This window comes from Macrobrachium nipponense, chromosome 19 (genome assembly GCF_015104395.2).
Source record: "Macrobrachium nipponense isolate FS-2020 chromosome 19, ASM1510439v2, whole genome shotgun sequence".
Lineage (NCBI taxonomy): Eukaryota > Metazoa > Arthropoda > Malacostraca > Decapoda > Palaemonidae > Macrobrachium > Macrobrachium nipponense.
In genome coordinates this window covers 58,924,913-58,948,441 of record NC_061088.1, presented here as the reverse complement: position 1 = coordinate 58,948,441, position 23,529 = coordinate 58,924,913, and the positions used below count along the sequence as shown (strand labels likewise).

Here is a 23,529-nt window from a genome sequence, read left to right as displayed (position 1 = left end):
GATATTAAGGATACTTTCATAGGGCGACACGAGCCAATCACCCAGAAAATAGATTTTTCCTACGTCAAAACCCTCCCTTTTTCAGTAAGTACTACTAAGTGGTTTTTGTCTTCCTGATCTGCTTAACTCATTCCATGTACCAAAATTTCATAGGATCTTGCTGCATGTCAGCTGCACTGTGATGAATCTATTTTGTTAAACTACTGGGAAATAGTCTGGCTTATGTCATTGTGTTAGTTTATTACAATCATCTTGACACTATCTGACACTCACTTTCCAAAGTATATACGTACTACATACAATACCATCAACATGCAATATAACAAACTATAAATAGTAACTACAAGAATAAATGCCTTTCTTTACAGCCAAAAGCCAAAGCACTCAACGATTAACAATATTAAGGTTTTTTATAATTTTTTTCACAATAACACAGTAGGGTAAACGGTACAGCAATATCAGCACTCTGCAAGTTTAGAAAAACCCTTAAATTTCATAAAATGCTTAAGATAATCTTGAAACATATTATAATGAAAGAGCATTTACTTACAAACAAATACTTACTAGCCAGCTCCGAGTAGTACTTCTGTCCCCTGTCTCAAGAATATGAAGACTTCCTTGACCATGCCTACTATAGCAAGGTCAGATGATGGGAAACAGACACTTGCAAAGTAATGTAAATTTTCAGCTTTATCATCTTCACTAACTTCATCTGGTTCTGTAAAGTCTGCTTGCCAAACAACCTCCCAGCACCTAATCTTGTATCCTAATAAGAAAATGAAAGAGAAATAAACATTATATCTCATAATACAATCCTTTTAAACAAACAGCTGATTTTTATTGCAACTAACAACGGTACTTTACTATAGCCTACTGTGCACCTATCAACAGTTCTCTATTAAGCTCCAAAAGAAGAATTAAGTTCTTCCACTTGGCTGGTTGTGCATCTGGGCTACAATTAACCATTCCTGTGTTGTCTGAACTCACTGGAAGAAAAAAGAAGTAGGAAGGAGAGCACTTTCTGTAAAGTAATGGGTAGGTATAAAAAATAAATTCTAAAGGAAATTACCTTAATAATCCCTTACTTACTATAGTCTAAGAAGCTATTTATGAGGGAAGGTTGTGTATACTACTAGAAAATGATGAACCCGGAACTTCAAGAGCCTGCAAACTTGTAAAATGAATGACTCATTGTATAACACCAACTTGCACATTAAAAGCTGATTAGCTCTATACTAATTACCTAAATTCATTTATACTATGTTTTTTTTGCCTGAGGCTCACTTAGCAATTGAGAAAAAGAGGAAATAGAGGGATTTTACCAGGTTTAACACCCGCTCTCATCTTTTGTTCAGCAACAGAAAGGAAAATTGAGTGACAATTTTCTGCAACTCAGTTTTGCCCACTAGACTGTGGGAGGCTGTGGGGGTACTGGGATACTATGAACATTAGGGGAGTATATGTAAAATAAATATGAAAATTGCTATTATTCTATGAATCTTGCCTAACATTCATACACCTGACTACCTCACTGTCAAGGAATATGGACTAATGAGGACTCGCCAAAGAAAGAATGATTGGTTTTAAAGGTAGACCAAAACAAAAAAAGGGATTTTTGACGTTAGGAAAAATTCTATTTCTGGGCGATTGGCTCGTGTCGCCAGCGAAATATCCTTAATCTATTATTTCTATGGGTAATGTACCTAACACATACCAGAGAATAAATAAAATAAAGAAAAAGGTCAGTATAACTGACTCGCTCACCCTCCAGGAGGGTGTCGGTATGAACACATAGGCGAGTGAGACCACTACCACGAGCCAAATGCCAATAGAAATCTCCCACTACAAAAACCCTCCAAGAGGGGAGCCGACCCACAGAGTGAGCAGCTCGTACTACTACTACTCCATCCCATGCCTGCCGACTGCTGCGCCTCTGGTGGCCATCCTGAAGTTAGCAGACAATCTTGGGCGAAGGGATGGGTAGGGTGGGATTTCGCTGGCGACACGAGCCAATCGCCCAGAAATAGATTTTTCCTAACGTCAAATCCCTTTTTCTGGGCTCAGCTCGTGTCGCTGCGCGAAATCGTACCAGAGAAATAGCACAAGATTGTAAACAAAAGTAAATCAGAATAGGTCTCAAATAAAAGATAAAATATATAAAGAGGAATATAATTGCTTAAAGATTACTTATACACAGGGGTATAAAAAATTATAAATATGCTTAAATTACCCTTAAATCTAATCATGTTTGTTAACATAAGGTAATTTACATATATACAGGTAAAATGACTTACATGTATCAAATGATATCTGTGTAACAGCATGTATCAAAAAGTATAATAGCAATTATATAAATAACCAACGATAATATATATAAAGGAATGTATATGACTTAATATACAAAACCCGTAACCATTATAATATGATGTATCCTCTAGCATAAAAATAAGGGGAAACATCCATGAGATCAATGTTTATAATCATTTGTGAGTGTCCCTAGCCAGACAATAAGGGGCACCCATTACACTATCATAAAAGCAGCTAAGACACAAGGTGAATGCAAATGAACGAGGTAGGAATAGACGAACTTTTGGGTGAGGCAGGTAGAAAGGAGGACTGAATCTTCTACTACAAATTAGCTAGAGTCAGGAGGGGAAACTATGTTACCCGCTGCTACTGCTGGGAATTTCAGAGCTTCCAAGGATTTAAGGTAGTGACGTTTGAACACTGTCAGCGATTTCCATCCAGTATACTTTTTCAACTCATCGAAGTTCATATGTTGGAAATAATTAATTGAGGTGGCTACTGCCCTGACATCATGTGCTTTCGGGAAAGAGTCAGGATTGGCTTGCTTAATAAAGTACAGGATTTTGCTGCCTGATGCTTTAATGATAAAGTTCCACCTTTTTCCCTCTTAAAGAGGGGACCCGATGAAGATGAGGAGGTCCTGGACAGAAAGGCTCGTAAGGTTAAAACTGGGCAAAGGGATACATCTTGTGGAAAAGGGCAGTACCTTCCAAGGTTCCCACCTCATCAAAGGATCTTCATTCTTTGCTAAAAAGCTACGTTCCGGAGAAAGTAGGACTTCCCCTGTGGGAAGGAATTGAATATGATCCGGGTCCCTGGATAGAGCCGACAGTTCTGAAATTCTTGCTCCTGAAGCTAAGCTTAATAAAAAATAGGGTTTTTCTTAAGAGCATTATAAAACGAGCATGTGTCATTATCGGTTTCGGAAGCCAGTTTTAGAACATCGTTTAAGAACCATGAAACTGACGTAGGCCTTACAGAAGGGCCTAAGCCTAGCACATGCCTTAGGAATAGACGAGAAGTAGGAATCCGTCAAGTCTATGTTGAATCCAAATTGAAATATCTTTTTCAAAGCTGACTTGTTTGTCGTAATCGTGCTAGCTGCTAAACCTTTTTCAAATAAGGATCTGAAAAAGGATATAGCTGAATTAACTGTCATGATTCTAATATCCGATTCTCTCAGGGAAGATTGCTAACTTTTTGACAGCAGCATCATACTGTCTCAAAGTTGAATCCCTTTTATCGGATTCCCAAGAAGAGAATATTCTGAGGGTCAATATTCGCATCTCTTTTTGCCGCAAACTTCATGAAATCCCATAAAGTAGGGTTTTTTGAGAATCCCTGAGGAAGCGAACACAGTCTTCGTTTGTACTGACTGGGAGAGCTTGGGACTGGGGATCCGAAGAGGACGAAGCCCATCTCCAAAATTAGAGGATACCAGTTGCTCTTCGGCCAGTCTGGGGCTACTAGAGCCACTTGACCCTTGAATGTGAGTTTGTTCAATACTTTCATGAGGAGATTCACTGGAGGGAAGACATAAATCTTCTCCCAGTTGTTCCAGTCTAGAGCCAGGGCGTCCGTGGCATAGGCCAGAGGGTCCAGGTTGGGGGCTACATAACACGGTAGTTTGTGGTTCGCTTGGGATGCGAAAGAGATCCACCTGTAGCCCTGGGACTCTTTGAAGGATCCATTGGAACGAACTGTTGTCCAGTGACCATTCCGACTCTAGGGGTACTGATCGGGATAGGGCGTTCTGCTATGACGTTTCTCACTCCAGCTATGTGAGTGGAGGAAAGATGCCAACTGAACTTGTCTGCCAGGGAGAAGATGGCTACCATGACGTGATTTAGATGACGTGACTTGGAGCCTCCTCTCTGTTTATACAATGTACTACCACTGCGCTGTCCAGGACTAGCTTTATGTGGGAGTACTTTGGTGGGCGTAACCTTTTTAGAGTCAAGAACACTGCCATTGCCTCCAGTACGTTTATATGGAACTGACGGAACTGAGGTGACCAAGTCCCTTGAACCTTTGACCTGGGAATACCCTCCCCAGCCGCTTAGGGACGCGCCTGTGTGGATGGTGATCCTGGTGGAGGGAACTGAAGGGGTACTGACATTGACAAATTCTTGACCTCTCGCCCACGGCCGAAGTCGATTCTTTAGAATCAGAGGCACTGAGGATAGTTTGTCCCTGGACCTGACATTTGCTCGCGAGCGCCAGATTCTGGTTAGGTCTTTCAGTTTGGCTTTCATTAAGACGTTCGTCACTGATGCAAAACTGGAGAGAACCCAGGATCCTTTCCTGAGCTCTCCTTGACGCTATTTGTGACTTAGAAATTGCTTGACTGACTTCGCTATTTCTTTCCTTTTGGTTGATGGAATCGACAGAGTGTGGGAGGATAGATTCCATTGAATGCCCAGCCACTGAAAGTCTGACTCTGGAGTGAGTCTTGATTTGGACCTGTTTATCTTGAAGCCTAGATATTCCAGGAACTGAATCACTTTCAGTGTAGCTCTGTTGCATTCCTCGACTGTTGGGGCCCAGATCAACCAATCGTCGAGATACGCTACTACCTATAATCCCTTGTGATCTGAGTTGTTGGCACTACCACCTTTCCGCTTAGCTTCGTGAACACTCTGGGTGCACCACGTTGAGTCCGAATGGAACTACCTTGAAGGAGAATGTCTGGTCTCCTATCTTGAAACCCAGATACGGACGGAAGTGTCTTGCATAGGGATATGATAGTAGGACGTCATGTAAGATCGATAGAGGTGGTGACGGCCCCACGGGGAAGTAAGGTCCGCACCTGTGAGATCGTGAGCATCTTGAACTTGTCGCAGCGGATGGCTAAGTTTAAGCGGGACAAGTCTAAGATTACCTTCTTTTTTGTGAGCCTTTCTTTGCACGCTGAACAAGCGACCTTGAAATTTTAATCTCTTGACTCTCGCTATAGCTCCTTTCTGAAGGAGGTCCTCCGCGTACTCTGTCAATTCTTTGGAAGGAAGTTGACGGAAAGGACTGGTTGGAGGTGGGTTCGTCAACCAGCTCCAACCCAGCCCTTTTGACACTATGCTCTGAGCCCATTGGCTGAAGTTCCACGGTGTCGAAAGTGAAACAGCCTCCCTCCTACCTGAAGTTCTTCATTGGTTCTGGTAACCGCCTCGGCCTCCTCTGAAGTGCTTTCCCCTATTAAAGGGGCCTCCCGATCCTCTCCCACGAAAGGACCGCTTACCTCTGCCTCCCTTACCCGAGCGGTCATACTTCTGTGAAGCTTGACTCTCGAAGGCTTGATTGTAAGCTGGAGAGATGGCGTAAGAGGTGGAGGGCTGAGGGCTGAGGGGATATCACATAAATTGGCTGTGATTGACCTTTAGAAGTGGAGGGTTGGGCTGTCTGCACTAACGGTTACCGCTGAAACTTGTTGAGAAAAGCGTGGTTGCTTTTTCTGGTTAAGGTTGGAAACGCCATGGGTTTCCTTTGTCCCTTACCTTTAGCTGTCAGGTCTTGCCTCCTCTTAGCCGTAAGGCCCCAACGGTCCTTAAGGCTCTGGTTCAACCTCGTAGCCTCTGACTGGAACTTCCTTAACCATAGCTTCTGGGAAGAGATCTGCTCCCCAGATGCTAGACGAGAGTAACCTATTCGGTTCATGCCGAATGGTTGCCTCTTGTAGGACATGCTTCCTACAATTCGTCCGAGCAGTGGCAAACTCAAACATATCTGACTGTACCGTTTGAGTCAGGGCATTTGGTCATGAGCTTAAAAATCGGTTTCTGATCCATAAGCCATGGTTGCTACCTCAGACATAGCCATAGAATTGATCGATCTGGCTAGTCGCGATTTTGCGTCAATTCAGCCTGAATAAGGCTATCTGGGAGCCTGGGTAGCTTTTCACCAAACTGCTCCATAGCACAGTCCGGTTTGAGTTTGCCAGCTGAGAATGTGTTCGGCAAGTCTTCCCACAATTCTCCAACTGAAGGGAGCAACGGAGATGTGGGATCTGCTTCCTTCAACTGCGGTATAGGTTCCCCTTCTGGGCGCTGGGATGGTCGACCTCGCGATCTTGGTAGGAACGGGAGCGGGGTACTCTCATCCATTGTGAAAATGGTAAAGGGACTCTTAAACGGTTGTATCTTGGGATTAGAACAATCCATGTCCTCTAAAACACCTGAGCCATTCTCTCTGAGCCTGGTCACGTGAATAGAGGACTGTCTCCTTAGGTACCCTATCGTCCCGAACCATAGCCGAAGGTGTGAGCCTTGCGTAGCCTATGAACGGAGGCTGGAGGTCTTCCGGGTAGAACTCGAAGTCCTCTATTCTTCGAGTCCCAAATTCCGGTATAGAGATGAGACCGTCCTGGAAGGGGGCGTATGACGCTACTCTCCATGGGTTGTTCATAGAGAACGGAGGGTAGTGAGTCTACGGAGGAAGCTGAGTTCCACTTGTGTTGGAAAGTGGAGGAGAGGCTAGAGGAGCTTCTCCTCAGCCCGGCTATAATGGAGTCCTGGGAAGTAATCCTATCCGACAGACGAGAGATCATTTGTTCCATGCTACTCCTTTAGGGACCCAACCAGGTCGCCCACCTGTTGCAACAGGCCAGCATTGGAGTCCAAAGCCGGAGCTGCTGCGGAGGTGGAGGGGAGGCTCTGAATTGGAACCAATGGTAGCGGAACTGGTGACTCTGCCGGAGTGCGAGATCTCTCTCTGGAGGATTTACTCCTCGAGGACTTAGAGCCGGAGCTAGAAGCTTTAGACCTGTCTGCTCCGGGATTCCCAGCGGAGACTTACGGGAAGAGGATGAAGCCGAAGTCGTCTTCTTAGACGACGACGACGTCTTAGTCAAGGTCATCACAATTTAGCCTTGACCTTAGGTCTAACCGAAGCGTCAGGAGGAGAATATATTTCGTTCACCCCCCAGTAAAGCCTTGGAAGGATGGAGAGGTTGCAGGGGTAGAAGAAACAGTCACGCCCAAGGGTGATCCTTGGGTGTCCACCTTACCTACCTCGACCAACAGGTCGTCTATACCTACCATAGGTTCAACATTAATATCCAGGGTCGCGACATCCGTAGAGATATCCTGGTCTTGATCAGTTAATGAGGCAGCCAGCTGTTGTTGGATGAAGGCGATAGTCGGAGCCGCATCTACCGGGTCGACGTATCCTGTCGCCTTGCCTCCGGGGAAGATTAATAATGCCAAACCGCTTCTCCAGGATGTTAAGGGCTGTCCCTTAGCGGCGTTTTTCCAAAAACCGCGACCCAGGCCCGCAGGGTAGCCAGTGCGGTATCCCTTACTGCCGGCGCCTGGAAGAGAGGGCGTAGTTTAGATTTAAGAGTCACTTAAAACTAAAACTTAAAGTATAACTTAAACTAGATGCCTTAAGTTAAAGTAAATGATGAAAACTTAAGCACTAAAATAGAAGCGGAGCAGCTACTGGAGATGGAATACTTACCCTTCCAAAAGCTGGCTCACCAGATCGTAACATATGGTACACGTCTCATGGTACCAGACCTGGATGTCCCCGTGCGGAGTCGCGCATGGAGCATGGGACCGGCAAACTTCGTGTCCACATGGGTCCTGAAGTGTGGCGGAACATCCCGGATGCTCACAGTTGTGGTGGCCTGTAAGTGGGAAGACACATGAGTATCTTAAAAAACATCACTTACAGACTAAGGGACAGAAGAACTCCGTTGCATGCCGGAGCTCGGAAAAAAATTTGGGCATAACCCCTCCCTGCATCGCCTGAATAGGCTATAATCCCGGAGAGATCCGGTAAAACATGTAAGGGAGGGGGGATGGTTTAAGGTACTTAAGATAAAACTTATAGATAACTTAAACCTAAAACCACAAGCGAACCGGACTAAGTCCAGTGCGTAGCGGAGTGTAGTAACTCAGCAATACGGTAAGGTTAGCAGAGACACACTGTATGCTCCGGTCCCACTCTACTGGGTGGACTACATCTTTCCGCTGGATACCAGGACTCCGATCAGGAAGGAGCCCTAGTAAGGTGGGAAAGGCGAGAAGACATACAGGCTCGAGCTAGCCCGGAGCGACAAGGTAGCGCGGAGGGGGGGAAAGGCCAGCACCCCCCACTACGTACCACCCGGACCCAGGACCGAGAAGCCGGAGAGGTCGAGACCAGTCTGGGTCTGTCCCGACTCCCTAGCCCCTCCGCCTGAGGGGAGAGAGGCAGGCGGGTCGGGTATGCGGAGCGAGCATGGGCAGACCGACCCACCCCCGCCCGACTCTATGGAAGAGCGGGAGGGGGGGGAAGTGAATGGACTGGGAGGCGTCTGCTGTCCCGTGATCACGAAGTGACCACGGGGCGGTAAGACCAAATACGACAACAAGCCTAGGACAACCAACTGATCAGAGAGATGCTATCGGGAAGCAAACTGAACTGAAAAGCGGTAGCATATACCCACTGGGCCAAAAACCAACTGATCAGAGAGTATGCTATAGGGAAGCAAACCGAACTGATGAGCGGTAGTATAGGCTCAATGAGCCAGGACCTAGGCTAAGCCAGACGCCTAAACTAACTAACTATAACAAAATACACAGTATAAATAAATAAAAATGAAAGAAAGAAAGCAATATAGCAGGAGAAAAAATCCAGGAGTGTACGACTAACCCCGAAGGCAAGTTCTACCACCCGCAAAGCTAGTCAGAGGCCGATACTAAGAACCTGGACTAGGGTCTGGATAGAAGAAGGCCTACATAAGGTAAAATACATGCATGCCATGACAACCTGAGTAGACCGTACCCTAAGTAAAGCGGATAATAATATAGAGCGTACATAAATAAGGGGATGTTCTAGGTATGGGAGACCAAGAACGAACCCACCAGAGGCAGAACCATGCTGCCATGCTTCCGACCCCGAGATCGTATTTATACCTAAAAAACGGCAAATACTGTCTCAGGGCCGGAAAAAACCAACTAACCGTAAATACTGGAGTACTTAACTTAGCTGCTGCGAATTCGCTGCACGCTCCATTATAGATAATCCAATGAAAGGGCAAACAAAAAAAACACAGAGAGAAAAATAACACGTGTGACTCGTGTGCGCTAACTGAAAAGGATGGCCACCAGAGGCGCAGCAGTCGGCAGCATGGGATGGAGGTAGTAGTAGTAGTACGAGCTGCTCACTCTGTGGGTCGGCTCCCCTCTTGGAGGGTTTTTGTAGTGGGAGATTTCTATTGGCATTTGGCTCGTGGTAGTGGTCTCAATCGCCTAGTGTTCATACCGACACTCCTGGAGGGTGAGCGAGTCAGTTATACTGACCTTTTTCTTTATTTTATTTATTCTCTGGTATGTGTTAGTACATTTACCCTAGAAATAATAGATAAAAGGATATTTCGCGCAGCGACACGAGCTGAGCCCAGAAAAGCTTACTTCTTACCCAGGATGTAGGAAATTCCTACTGGCAAGCTTCTTGGTGGGCTACAGTCATTGACATCAGGAACTGACATTAGAGAAACCTGACCTCATAGGAACACCACAATTGGAGTTACCACTATGGCAGCCCTTGGTTTGACAGCGGCATCAGTTAACGGCTATCTGGTTTTACAGCACTTGTCTAGCGACGCTGCTAACTGGATTTTCTGTGCTAAGCTTCTGGTTAGCAGCGTTGATATCCGGTTAGCAGCACCAATTCTGATTAACAGCACCAATATTCAGTTAGCGCCGCCATTAAGCAGGTTTTTAGTGCTGTTATCGCCGATTTTCGGGTAGCAGCATCGGCCGGGAACGGAACCCCCGTTGTTAACCGAGAGCTGCCGTAAAGAGGAATTTCCTTTACTCTAAAGCAAGAAAGTTACCTCAGGCCAAAGAACGTGCCATACATCATCTGGACAGACCAGAACAAACTAAAAAAAATAGCTACTCAATAAAGGGTGCTCTTATAAACATGGTTACCTTCATACTCACCATAACTCATAAAGAGATGAGAAAAAGGTTTTCCTTTGTTGTGGTTCAAGCTAAGATAGTCCCAGCAGCAACTACAGGGCGGGGTTAATGTGCAACAGTTTTCATGACTACTGTAATTTCCATGGGACCCTTAAATAGTGAGATGCAAAAATGAAATTCCATCTCCAATGCACTACACTAACAATGTCTTCTAAAGACAAATTCATTATGAAATCCAAAGACTACCACAGTGTGTAATTCATGTGACTTTACCTTGACAACTACAGGCAGTCACTGGTTATCAGCGAACTTGGTTAGTGGTGATCTGGTTTTATAGCACTTGTCTAGTGCCATAAAATCAGTGATTACGGCACCAAAATGGGCCAAGTTTTGGTTATTGACCACCCCATAAGGAGCCGATAAGAGTTAGGGAGACATATATACCTAACAGAAGCGCCATTAACTGGTTATTGGCGCCATTAACCATAAATCGCCGAGTTTTGGTTAATGACGGTTTTCACTTATCAGCACCCCGCCGAGAACGGAATCCCTGCTGCCTGTATAGTAAAGACTTATCTAAATTACTATGATTTTGGCTAAATTACAAATTTTGAGATGGACAACCCGTATTCATGGGGGATGCGTTCCAGTACTCACCCCCACCCCCCCCCCACAAATGGGTAGAATCTGCAAAATACTTAGAACACTAATAAAAGTGCTTTAAACTGCCTATTTTGTTAGTTCAAACTTAAGAAAAACGCAATAAAAATGCTTATACCTAATTTTTTAATAGTTTTATCACAAAAAATGCATTTAATCACAAAACTGATATGAAAATACTGTAATTTGTGGATGTTTCTCATAGAAAAATACTGCAAATACACAAATTTCCTGCAAATAATGGGTAGATATGGTCCAGCAAATATGTGAGTCCCCTGCAGCCGTCTTGACTTAAAAACAAAATGCTAGTGCCAAGGCCTATGGCCTGATAAGACCTTATTTGCCCTGCTTCTTCCACTGTTCAACTCAGCTTCTGCAACCAAGTCTACCATTCTTGATGGGGATAGATTGACTACTAGAGGGATGGCTAAGAGTAGAAACTACCCTCATGAAAGCATAGGTAAATATTCCAGGGAAAATTACAAATTACTTTAACCATTTTCAATTAGTACCAATGGGAATACTGGCAGTCCCCAGCTTACGACGGGTTTGGCTCATGGCGTTTTTCAATTATATTCTTTGGAAATTATTTCCAGGTTTACAACACGTTTCAGGGTTATAACGGTTAAAACGCCGATCTGGTGAAAGAAATAGGACTCCAAAAATGCGAAATAATCAATATTTGAAGGTTTTTTGGATGAAAAATGTGATAAAAATGCAGTTTAAATGGTTGTTATTACACACAAAGCATTAAAAAGTAAAATGTAGTCTACATAGTTGTTAACCCTTAAACACCGAGTGGACGTATTTTACGTCAACATTTTTTGTCTCTCGGGTGCCGACTGGACGTATTTTACGTCGACTTACAAAAGTTTTTTTTTAAATTTGCGGAAAAATACTTATAGGCCTACCAGCCGAAAACTCTTGAATCACGCGCCTTGGGGGATGCTGGGAGTTCACGGATCAAAGTGTGTTGTTTTGTTTACAATTGTTATGCAGGCGTGCAAGCGCGAATTTCTTTCTTGCCGCACTAAAAAGTATCGGTGACACATCTCGGAAATTATTTCATTCACTTTGACATAATTTTCATACCATTGTAAATTAGCCATTACATGGAGTGTTATATATGAAAATGTGTGCATTTTATGTAGAATAAAAAAAAAAATATTCATGATTGTATACTTTTATCACTTTTGAGATTTTTTTCTATAAATAACGATAAGTGCAAAAATTTATACCTTCAGTCAACTTTGACTCTACCGAAATGGTCGAAAAACGCAATGTAAGCTAAAACTCTTATATTTTAGTAATATTCAATCATTTACCTTCATTTTGCAACAAATTGGAAGTCTCTACCACAATATTTCGATTTATTTATGTGAATTTCTGACAAAAAACTTTTTCCTTACATCCGCGCGGTAACTCTTCCGAAAAAAATCATACGTGCAATTGTGGTAATGTTTGCACCATTTTAAATTAGCCGTTACAAAGTTTTATATATGAAAATGTGCGAAATTTCATGCAAAATACAACTAAAAACAGCCCATGGTTGTAGCTTTTATCAGTTTTGAAATATTTTCATATAAAAAATGATAAGTGACAAATTTTCAACCTTCGGTCAACTTTGACTCTACACCAAATGGTCGAAAAAACGCAATTGTAAGATAAAACTCTCATATTCTAGTAATATTCAATCATTTACCTTCATTTTGCAACAAATTGGAAGTCTCTAGCACAATATTTCGATTTATGGTGAATTTATGAAAAAAATAACATTTTCCTTATGTCCGCGCGGTAACTCTTCCGAAAAAATCATATGTGCGATTGTGGTAAAGTTTGCACCATTCTAATAGCCGTTACATAAGGTTTTATATATGAAAATGTGCACAATTTCATGTAGAATACAACTAAAAATAATTAAGAAGGTTGTAGCTTTTCTCATTTTTGAAATATTTGCATATAAATCATGTTAAATAGAAAAAAACCCACTTTCGGTCAACTTTGACTCTACCAAAATGGTCGAAAAACGCAATGGTAAGCTAAAACTCTTACAGTTTAGTAATATTTAGTCATTTATCTTCATCTTGAAACAAATTCGAAGTCTCTAGCACAATATTTAGATTTATAGTGAATTAAAAAAAAAACTTTCTTTCCCTCAGCGCGCGGATTCTCCGGCGCAAATCTCCGAAATGCGTACGTTGCATTCTCAGAATATTTGCTCCATTTCATATTAGGCATTTCATAGTTTTTTTATATATGAAAATGTGGGCAATTTCATGTAAAATGAAACTAAAAATATTTGAAGGTTGTAGCTTTTCTAATTTCCTAAATAATTGCATATAAAACAAAATACATAAAAAAAAATTCGACATTCGGTCAACTTTAACTCGTCAGATATGGTCAAAAACTGCAATTGTAAGCTAATACTCTTACAGTATAGTAATATTCAATCATTTCTCTTCATTTTGAAACAAATTGGAAGTCTCTAGGACAATATTTAGATTTATGGTGAATTTGGAAAAAAAAAATAGTTGTTTACGTCCCCCACGTTACGAATTCATGCATCATTTTGTGATAATATTTTCTCTGTGTTTTGCTTTATCGTTTTACAATGTGTTATATACCAAATTGATTGCAATTTAGTGTAAATTACAACGAAAAAAATTAAATCGTCACCTTTAACCGTTTTGCACATAGCGCGATTTGAATACAGGGGGTCCTCGAGTTACGACGTTGATCCGTTCTTACGATGCATCGTAACACGAATTTCAGCGTAAGTCGGAACATTGAAAAATACCACATGATTTAATGTAAATACCTATCAATAACAACGAGAGAACAATTCCTTACCTTTATTAGTTTGATTGGCTTGCACACTGAGAGGAAGTGCGGTGCTGGAGAGACTGGGGGAGGTTAGTGAAGAGAAAAAGAACCTCCAGAAGTTGCTGGAGATGCTGAGGCAGATGATTCTTGAGGTGAGGCAGAACATACTAGTACTGAGATGCTGAGGCAGGTGATTCTTGAGGTGAGGCAGAACATACTAGTGAAGATGTTGGGGCAGGTGAGTCTTTAGGTGAGGCAGAACCTACAGAAGTGCTGCGGAGATACTGGGCAGGTGAGTCTGGGTTAGCAGAACATTCAGAAGGTGCTGGATTAGCAGAGGCAGCTGAGGTAGGAGGGTACAGGATCTTCTGCAGGCCTCTCTACCTTCTTAAAATACTGCTCCAGGTTAGTCTTGAACAGAGAGCGACCTCTTTTCATCCAAGATCTCCTTGTAACACTGCATCAATCCATGACGCCTCTGGAAACCCTAGTGAACCTGTCCAAGTTGGGATCCTGAGCCTCAAAAGTTGACAACGCTTGCTGCAACTCTGCAAAAACCTCTTATCAAGTCCTGCCTTGTGAAAGCCTTAGGCTCTGGGGTGTGGGTGCTTCTTCTTCTTCCTCTATTATCTGCTTCTCCAGTTGTATCAGGTCCTCAGCAGATAACTCCTCGCCATGAGACTCCAGCAGCTCTGTAACATCATCAACCTCCATCTCCAAATTGATTTCCTTACTCAGGGCAACAACGTTCTTGACAACTAGCTGAACTGTGTCCTCAAACCCATGGAAATCATTCACAAATTGAGGACAAATTTTCTTCCAGACACCATTCATGTCCTTCAAGAAGGACTTGACTCTGAAGGATTTTCTTTTGGAAATCCTACAACATCCTTGATGCTGTAAAGAACATGCTTGTGAAAGCCTTAGGCTCTGGGGTGGGTGCTTCTTCTTCTTCCTCTATTATCTGCTTCTCCAGTTGTATCAGGTCCTCAGCAGATAACTCCTCGCCATGAGACTCCAGCAGCTCTGTAACATCATCAACCTCCATCTCCAAAATTGATTTCCTTACTCAGGGCAACAACGTCTGGAAGAAAATTTGTCCTCAATTTGTGAATGATTTCCATGGGTTTTGAGGACACAGTTCAGCTAGTTGTCAAGAACGTTGTTGCCCTGAGTAAGGAAATCAATTTGGAGATGGAGGTTGATGATGTTACAGAGCTGCTGGAGTCTCATGGCGAGGAGTTATCTGCTGAGGACCTGATACAACTGGAGAAGCAGATAATAGAGGAAGAAGAAGAAGCACCCACCCCAGAGCCTAAGGCTTTCACAAGCAATGTTCTTTACAGCATCAAGGATGTGTAGGATTTCCAAAAGTCCTTCAGAGTCAAGTCCTTCTTGGTTTCAGTTGCCTGTAAAGCCATAGCAATTGTCCTTCGTAGGTAGTAGGCCTTGAACGAAGCAATCACTCCTTGGTCCATAGGCTGTAAAAGGGCCGTGGTATTAGGTGGAAGGTAAACCACCTTGACATTAGGGTTGGGTTGAAACTCTCCAGCTGGGCAGGGTGTCCAGGGGCATTGTCCAGCACTAGCAACACCTTAAAGGGGATACCCTTGGAGGCGCAATACCGCTCCACACTTGGAACAAAATGGTTTACGAACCAGTCCTCAAACACTGCAAGTGTCACCCATGCCTTCTTGTTGGACTTCCAAATTACTGGTAGTTGACCCTTCCAAATGCCCTTGAGTGCCCTTGGATTTTCAGCCGATACACCAACAAGGGCTTCAGTTTGAAGTCGCCAGCAGCATTACCCCCAAGAAGTAAAGTTAGCCTCTCCTTGCTGGCTTTATGACCGGGTGCTGACTTCTCCTCCTTGGCGATGTAAGTGCGGTTAGGCATACGCTTCCAAAACAAAACCTGTCTCGTCTACGTTAAACACTGCTGTGCAGAATAACCCCCCTCCTTAATTATCTCAGACAACGCTTTAGGAAATTCACTCGCTGCTTTCTCATCCCCACTAGCAGCTTCACCTTGCAATTTAAGGTTATGGTAATTGGCCCGAGCCTTAAATCGCATAAACCAACCCCTACTAGCCACAAACTCTTCACTTTCACTTCCCTCCCCCTTTTCTTTTTTCAACGCTTCAAACAATCTTTTCGCCTTCTCCTGAATCACCATAAGGCTGACTGGAGGGAACGCCGTGATTTTGGTCTTCCAACCAAAGCACCAATAACCTTTCCATTTCAAATTATTAGACACTACGCTGCTTAGTTATCACTGTCGCTTTCATAGGAGCAGATCCTTTCACATGTTCAACGATGCGCTCTTTATCTTTGATAATGGTAGCAACGGTCGAACGGCTAAGGCCAAGCGAGCGGCCAATGTTTGTTGGCGTTTCTCCCTTCTCGGATCGCTTTATAATGTCCACTTTAATTTCCATCAGAAGAGTCCGCCTTGCGCTTGGGAGCCATAACAAAGAGCAAAAAGTTACAAAAACGATACAACACGAGGGAGAGAGAGGAGCAGTGTAAACAACCAAAATGGCGTATGGACGAGGACTGAGCGTAGCGAAGCGACGCCGTCCTCTCCCCCACAAAGCGTATTCTTCCGCCGTGCGCCTGGAACTAGTTTCGCGTTTGTTTACGTTGCTTACGACGCTAAACCGCGTAAGACGGAACGACGCAAAATATTATTTTTTATATTTTTATGGGGGCGCGTTCGTAACCACGAAACATCGTAAGTCGAGACCAGCGTAACCCGAGGACTTACTGTACAATTATATATGAAATTTCGTTTTTGCGCTATCATATATCGCATTATTATATATGATAATGATAATTTTTTTCATTTCTGATGGTTGCATACTAAACTTCAGGCAATGACAAAAAAAAGGAGCCAAAAATGAATTCTTAATCTTGAAAACTAAGAGCGCTGTGATTTAAAAAAAATATATTTTTTCCCCTTCCGAGACCCCCAGGCACACGGAAGACGATTTTTAATATACCCCTTCGGCGTTTAAGGGATTTAATACACAAAAGCAAATTAAATTAAAGTTTTCTTGGGATTATTGACGATTTTCTGGCTTACAACTATTTTCGGCTTACGACGCATCTCAAGAATGGATCCCTCTCTCATAAGCTGGGGACTGCCTGTACAGTGGAACCTCAGTTTTCCAATATAATCCATTCCAGAACGTCTCACCAAGTCCAAAATGTACAAAATCCAAAATAATAATTCCCACAAGGAATAATGTAAATCCAATTAACCCTTTTACGCCGACTGGACGTATTTACGTCGACATTTCTTTTTTTGTCTCCCTGTGCCGACTGGAACGTATTTTACGTCGACTTACAAAAGTTTTTTTTAAAATGCGCGGAAAATACTTATAGGCCTACCAGCCTAAAACTTTTGAATCACGCGCCTTGGGGGATGCTGGAGTTCAGGATCAAGGTGTGTTTTGTTTACAATCGTTACGCAGGCGCGCAAGCGCGAATTTCTTTCTGCCGCACTAAAAGTATCTGTGACACATCTCTGAAATTATTTAGTCACTTTGACATAATTTTTGTACCATGTAAATTAGCCGTTACATGAAGTATTATATGTGAAAATGTGCGCATTTTTATGTAGAATACAACAATAAAATACTCATGATTGCGCTTTATCAGTTTTGAGATATTTTCATATAAATAACGATAATTGCCAACATTTCAACCTTCGGTCACTTTGACTCTACCGAAATGGTCGAAAAAACGCAATTGTAAGCTAAAACTCTTATATTTTAGTAATATTCAATCATTTAACTTAATTTTGCAACTAATTGGAAGTCTCTAGCACAATATTTCGATTTATGGTGAATTTATGAAAAAAACTTTTTCCTTACGTCCGCGCGGTAACTCTTCCGAAAAAAATCATACATGCGATTGTGGTAATGTTTGCACCATTTTAAAATTAGCCGTTATATAAAGTTTTATATATGGAAATGTGTGCAATTTCATGCACAATACAACTAAATACAACCCATGGTTGTAGCTTTTATCAGTTTTGAGATATTTTTCATATAAATAACAATAATTGCCAACATTTCAACCTTCGGTCAACTTTGACTATACCGATATGGTCGAAAAACGCAATTGTAGCTAAAACGCTTATATTCTAGTAATATTCAAGCATTTACCTTCATTTTGCAACAAATTGGAAGTCTCTAGCACAATATTTCGATTATGGTGAATTTATGAAAAAAATAACATTTTCTTTACGTACCGCGCGGTAACTCTTCCGAAAAAAATCATACGTGCGATTGTGGTAATGTTTGCACCATTTTAAATTAGCCGTTACATAAAGTTTTATATATGAAAATGTGCGCAATTTCATGTAGAATACAACAAAAATCATTGAAGTTTGTAGCTTTTCTCATTTTGAAATATTTGCATATAAATCACGATAAATAGAAAAAAAAACCACGTTCGGTCAACTTTGACTCTACCGAAATGGTCGAAAAATGCAATTGTAAGCTAAAACTCTTAGTCTAGTAATATCAGTCATTTATCTCATCTTGAAACAAATTCGAAGTCTCTAGCAAAATATTTAGATTTATGGTGAATTTTAAAAAAAAATCTTTCCTTCCCTCCGCGCGCGGATTCTCCGCCACAAATATCCGAAATGCGTACGTCCCATTCTCAGAATATTTGCTCCTTTTCATATTAGGCATTTCATAGAGTTTTATATATGAAAATATGCACAATTTCATGTAGAATAAAACAAAAAACATACATAATATTTTGGCAGGGTTGTAGCTTTTCTTATTTCCGAAAATAATTGCATATAAAAAATATATATAAAAAAACAAAAAAATTTGACATTCGGTCAACTTTAACTCATCAGATATGGTCGAAAACTGCAATTGTAAGCTAATACTCTTACAGTATAGTAATATTCAATCATTTGTCTTCATTTTGAAAGAAATTGGAAGTCTCTACGACAATATTAGATTTATGGTGAATTTTTGAAAAAAATATTTGTTTACGTCCGCGCGTTAAGAATTCATGCATTATTTTGTGATAATATTTTCTCTGTGTTGCTATTATCGTTTTACAATGTGTATACCAAAATGATCGCAAATTTAGTGTACATTACAACGAAAAAAAAGTAACTTGTTACCTTTAACCGTTTTGTGCACAGCGCGATTTGAATACAATTATATATGAAATTTCGTTTTTAGCGCTATCATATATTGCATTATTTATATATGATGAATGAATAATTTTTTCATTTCTGATGGCGGTTGCATACTAAACTTCAGGCAATGAAAAAAAAAGGAGCCAAAAATGAACTCTTAATCTTGAAAACTAAGCACGCTGTGATTTTTGAAAAAATATTTTTTCCGCTTCCTTGCTCACTCTGAAACACCTCCGGCACACGGGAGACAATTTTTTTTACCGCTTCGGAGTAAGAGGGTTAATGTGTTCCAGACACGCAAAAAATATTTTTAAAAATACATTTCACACAGAATATACAATGTTTTAACATACAAAAAACAATGAGAAATAAATGTAAATGACTAATAAAATAGGTAAAATAAACGTTATTTATCATCACTCTTTACCTTTATGCAAAGACTCTTGTTAGCGTATGGAAGGAGAGGAGGAAAGAGGCAGGAGACATTATTGTTTGGAAGGAGAATCCCCGTCCAGGTATCAGGGACCCTATTCTAGGGTTACTTCTTCTCTTTGTTTTTTACTGGCACTATCTGGGGTTACTTCCACCCCTCTTTATTTCTACTGTCACTAAGACCAGATTGAGAGTCACTGGACCCTGTTGCACAACAAAACTGTCTAGAGACATTTGTTTCAGATGTGTCTCTAACATTTGTGTAAAATGAAACAAGGCATTATCATTAAACATCCTGGAGACACGTATTTCATCTTTGTTGGGATGATAATTCACCACAAAATGTTTTACATCACTCCACTTTACAAACATGTCCTTAATCACTGAAGTAGGCACATTATGTATGCCCACCCATTTGCTTTCTTAACGTTTCAAACCAACCTCAGCTGGCCTTAATTTCACTAACAGCAGCACTTGTTATAGGGATTTTCTTAATGAAACAGGCAAGTAACATCCTTGCCTTTTCACAAATTATCGCCTCTGACACACTATCTCCCACTAACTGTTTTTCACTGATCCAAACCAATCACAACAACTCATCATTTTCAATTAGTTTTGATCTCCATTTTGTTAACAACATTACCCTTTCACAAAATCAGCTGCCTTGATTTCTCTTTTCTTCACTAGGCTGAAGCCAATTGTTGATACAGACTTGCCATACAACCTAGCGAGATCAGCCACATGTATGCCACTTTCATACTTTGCTACTAGTCCTTTCTTAAATTCTATTATGTTTCTCGCCTTTTTTTACAGAAGGGCATGAACTTGGAACTCTCTTTGGCCCTAAATAGGCTTATTTAGCAATCTCACTGAATAATAACACTAAAAAAAGCAAAAAAAACAAATGAACACAAAAGCAGAATGGGTTATGAGAGAACTTGGGATGCGTTGTTTGGGTGCTCAGCATGAGCTTAGTCACAAGCTGGGCCCTGGAAGGAGCGTTCCCAGGTGTATGAATTCTGAAGAAATGTATGAAACCTGAGTCAAAAAATTTAATCCAAAAAAGTCAATGAAAACCAGGGCATACAAAATCCAAGCTTTGACTGTAATACCAACTTAAACAAATACTTTCCTTAAGATATGAACTACACTTTCATAAATGGAGTTTCTCAATACAAAATCCTAAGAGTCATTCATGACCTGAGCTGGCCTAGCTCTCCGATTTTATGAGTCAGCCTGCTTATGGTCCTGCTTCACTCCAAGACTGGGAAAAATTGGAACCACAGGGGTGGTAGAGGAGGGTAAACTTCGCCGTGAAAGCATAGGTTCATATACCAAGGAAAATGATAATTTTTTTAAATCTGATATTTGTTTTTTACAGCAATACCAGCCTATGCTTTCATAAAATGGAGCCTCAGATAAGTGTGCCCTGGTGAGCCTTTGTAGCACCTCCATTGATCCAGATGTACCTCCTACATAACTCATGTCACTAAATAGACATGGGGCTAGATCAGAAGCCTTTGAGGAAACTGAAAGTGGTCACAGCAGGCAAAGGTTGACAAAATCAATTTTATTCACATTTTAAAAGGATAATCAAAGGAATCAATAGTGTTGTGTCTGACTGTATCTCAGAGAGAGAGAGAGAGAGAGAGAGAGAGAGAGAGAGAGACGAGAGAGAGAGAGAGAGAGAGAGAGAGAGATGAGAGAGGAGAGAGAGAGAGAGAGAGAGAGAGAGTTGGATCTTAAGTGCATGAAAGAGATAATATGCTGTAATACATCAACTTACTGTTGGCAAATGGCAAATGGCAAATTTAAAATAAACATGAAGATTTTGCAAACAAATAAATAATAAGTAAAGAATGCAAGACAAGGATAGAGAGATTAAATAACTTTTCACAAGGAAGCCATTTAAACAAAGTCAGTAGGAAGCAGACACTTGTCTTCAATCTCCTCTCCTCTCTGTCACTCTCTAGGCTTTTTTTCTTTCTTTCTTTGTTTTTCCAACTGTATTCGTTTGAAATGTTTTCATGTTTTATCATTATGTTGAATTCATTGTGAAATAACATCTTATTTTTCTATGTGAATTAGTTCTGCTTTTACGTACATCATATAGCAATGATTTTACTGCCTCCCTTCTCTCCTCAACAATATCACGACACATGTATAACTTATAATAATTCATTCATTAGTCCTCAAAAATATAAACGTTTCTTCCCTCTATCTCAAGTTAGCTGTGCATCACCACACTGACAAATGCTTTTGTTAATTGTTTATGTAAAATTTAGTGTGAAAAGATTTGTTCTTTCATTTACTATTTTGTTGAATATGATTAAAATTACACCATCTCAATTGGATCACTAAACACTAGCTCAATTAATGCTTCTTTTATTGATATTTGATTGTTTTCATATTCTATCATTAGGTTACATTTATTGTTAAATTCCTTTTTTATGTAAATTATTAGTGCTTTATGTACATACAGTAATATTCTAACTCTCTCTTTTCTCAACATATCACTGCTCCCTCATTCAGTCTCAAGTCAGCTGCACATGACGTCTGCATATCGTACAATTTTGTACATCTTTTATGCTAAATTCTATATTAAAACGCTTTATAATTTTATCTATTTTGTTGAATATGGTTATCATTAAACTACAGTACTCAACAAGATATTAGGCTGCTTAGCATCAAGAGGCCTAAGATCTTGTCGAATTTTGAAGGAACAGAAAAATGGGGAAGAAATTTCGTCAGTGCATTAGGCAGCATGTAGAGAAACGGGTGGAGCTTGGACGCTGACAAGAGGAGAGTGCTCAGTCTCTTGCTTGGAGGTTTAAAACGCGGCTATATATATTTTTTGGTCAGCGCACTCACCGCAATTTTTGGCTAATACATATCGCTTTATTGCTCCCTGTGACCTTAATATGGGCCAAGATGGTGATCTGAGTCAACAGATAATAGCAAAGATATGTTGCTGAAGCAATCTGGCATTAGAACAAAGTAACTTACACCTGAGAACAGTCAAACTTCAATCAGAGGTATTCTTAGGCATATGTACCAGGGTGCTTTTTCTGAGATGGAATTTCATGGTTGCCACCTTCGTTAAATCTGGCAACCCAGCATCGAACTGAATTCCTCCTCACACCAGCTGATCTGATATCTGCTTTGTTCTAATGACAGACTGCTTCAACGGCATATCTCTACTATTATCTGTTGACTCAAATCAGTGTCTTGGCCCATATTAAGGTCACAGGAGCAATAAAGTGATACGTAATAGGCAAAAATTGCGGTGGGAGCACTGATAAAAAATATATAAAGCTGCTTATTAAACCTCCAAGCAAGTGACTGGGTGCGCTCTCCTTGTCAGTGTTCAAGCTCCACCTGTTTCTCTACGTGCTGTAGGCTGCCTAATGCACTGATGATATTTCTTCCGAACTTTCCCATTCCTTCAAAATTTGACAAGATATCAGGCAGCTTGACGCTAAGCGGTCTAATATCTTCTTTCAGAACACTAGACCAGTCAAACGACGCCTTAATCTCGCAATGGCGCAGTGAGTAAAATTATATTTATGGAGTAAAATTATATTTATGCAATACTGTACAGTACATTATAGTATTATAAAAGGGATTTTGACAAAGGAAAAATCTATTTCTGGGGGAAGACCTGTGTCGCCCGGTGAAATGTCCCTGTAGCACACATTTCTAGGTATAAATAGATGCTAAATATACCAGAGAAAAAGCTAAATGGAATGCTTAAGTTACTACCTTCAGCTCGCTCACCCATAGGGTGTCGGTATAAACACAAGGGCGAGTGGAAGCCACTACCACAGGTTTTCTGCCAATTAGAAGACTCCTCTCAAAACCCCTCTATAGGTAGGTGCCCTTACAACAACTACCTTCCGCTCGCTACTACTACAACTCCCGCCCGAAGGCTTCATTCCTGAATTACGCACCCAAGCTTGGGCCAGCTAAAGGGTGGGGATCAGGAGAAGAGAGGGATGGGTTCACCGGGCGACACAGGTCTTCTCCCAGAAATAGATTTTTCCTTTGTCAAAATCCCTTTTCTGGGTTCGACCTGTGTCGGCCAGTGAAATAGTATGAGAATTGGCCATACAAGCTTGGTAAAACAAATTTATAGATATATAAGGAAAAATAAAAATAAAATTTTCTCTTAAAATTAAGTTTTAATAACCAATGTAATAGTAACAAGTTACAATGGTAAAAAGTGGGATCA

At 41.0% G+C, this 23,529-nt stretch overlaps 1 long non-coding RNA gene across 1 annotated transcript in view; it reads right to left on the bottom strand.

Annotated features, from left to right (window-relative positions):
• Window positions 1-569: 569 nt before the first annotated feature.
• Window positions 570-23,529, bottom strand: part of LOC135217377 (uncharacterized) — a 116,516-nt gene continuing 93,556 nt past the window's right edge. The window contains exon 3 of the long non-coding RNA XR_010315115.1: window positions 570-766. This is a non-coding gene — a long non-coding RNA (uncharacterized LOC135217377). The remainder of the gene's footprint in view (window positions 767-23,529) is intronic.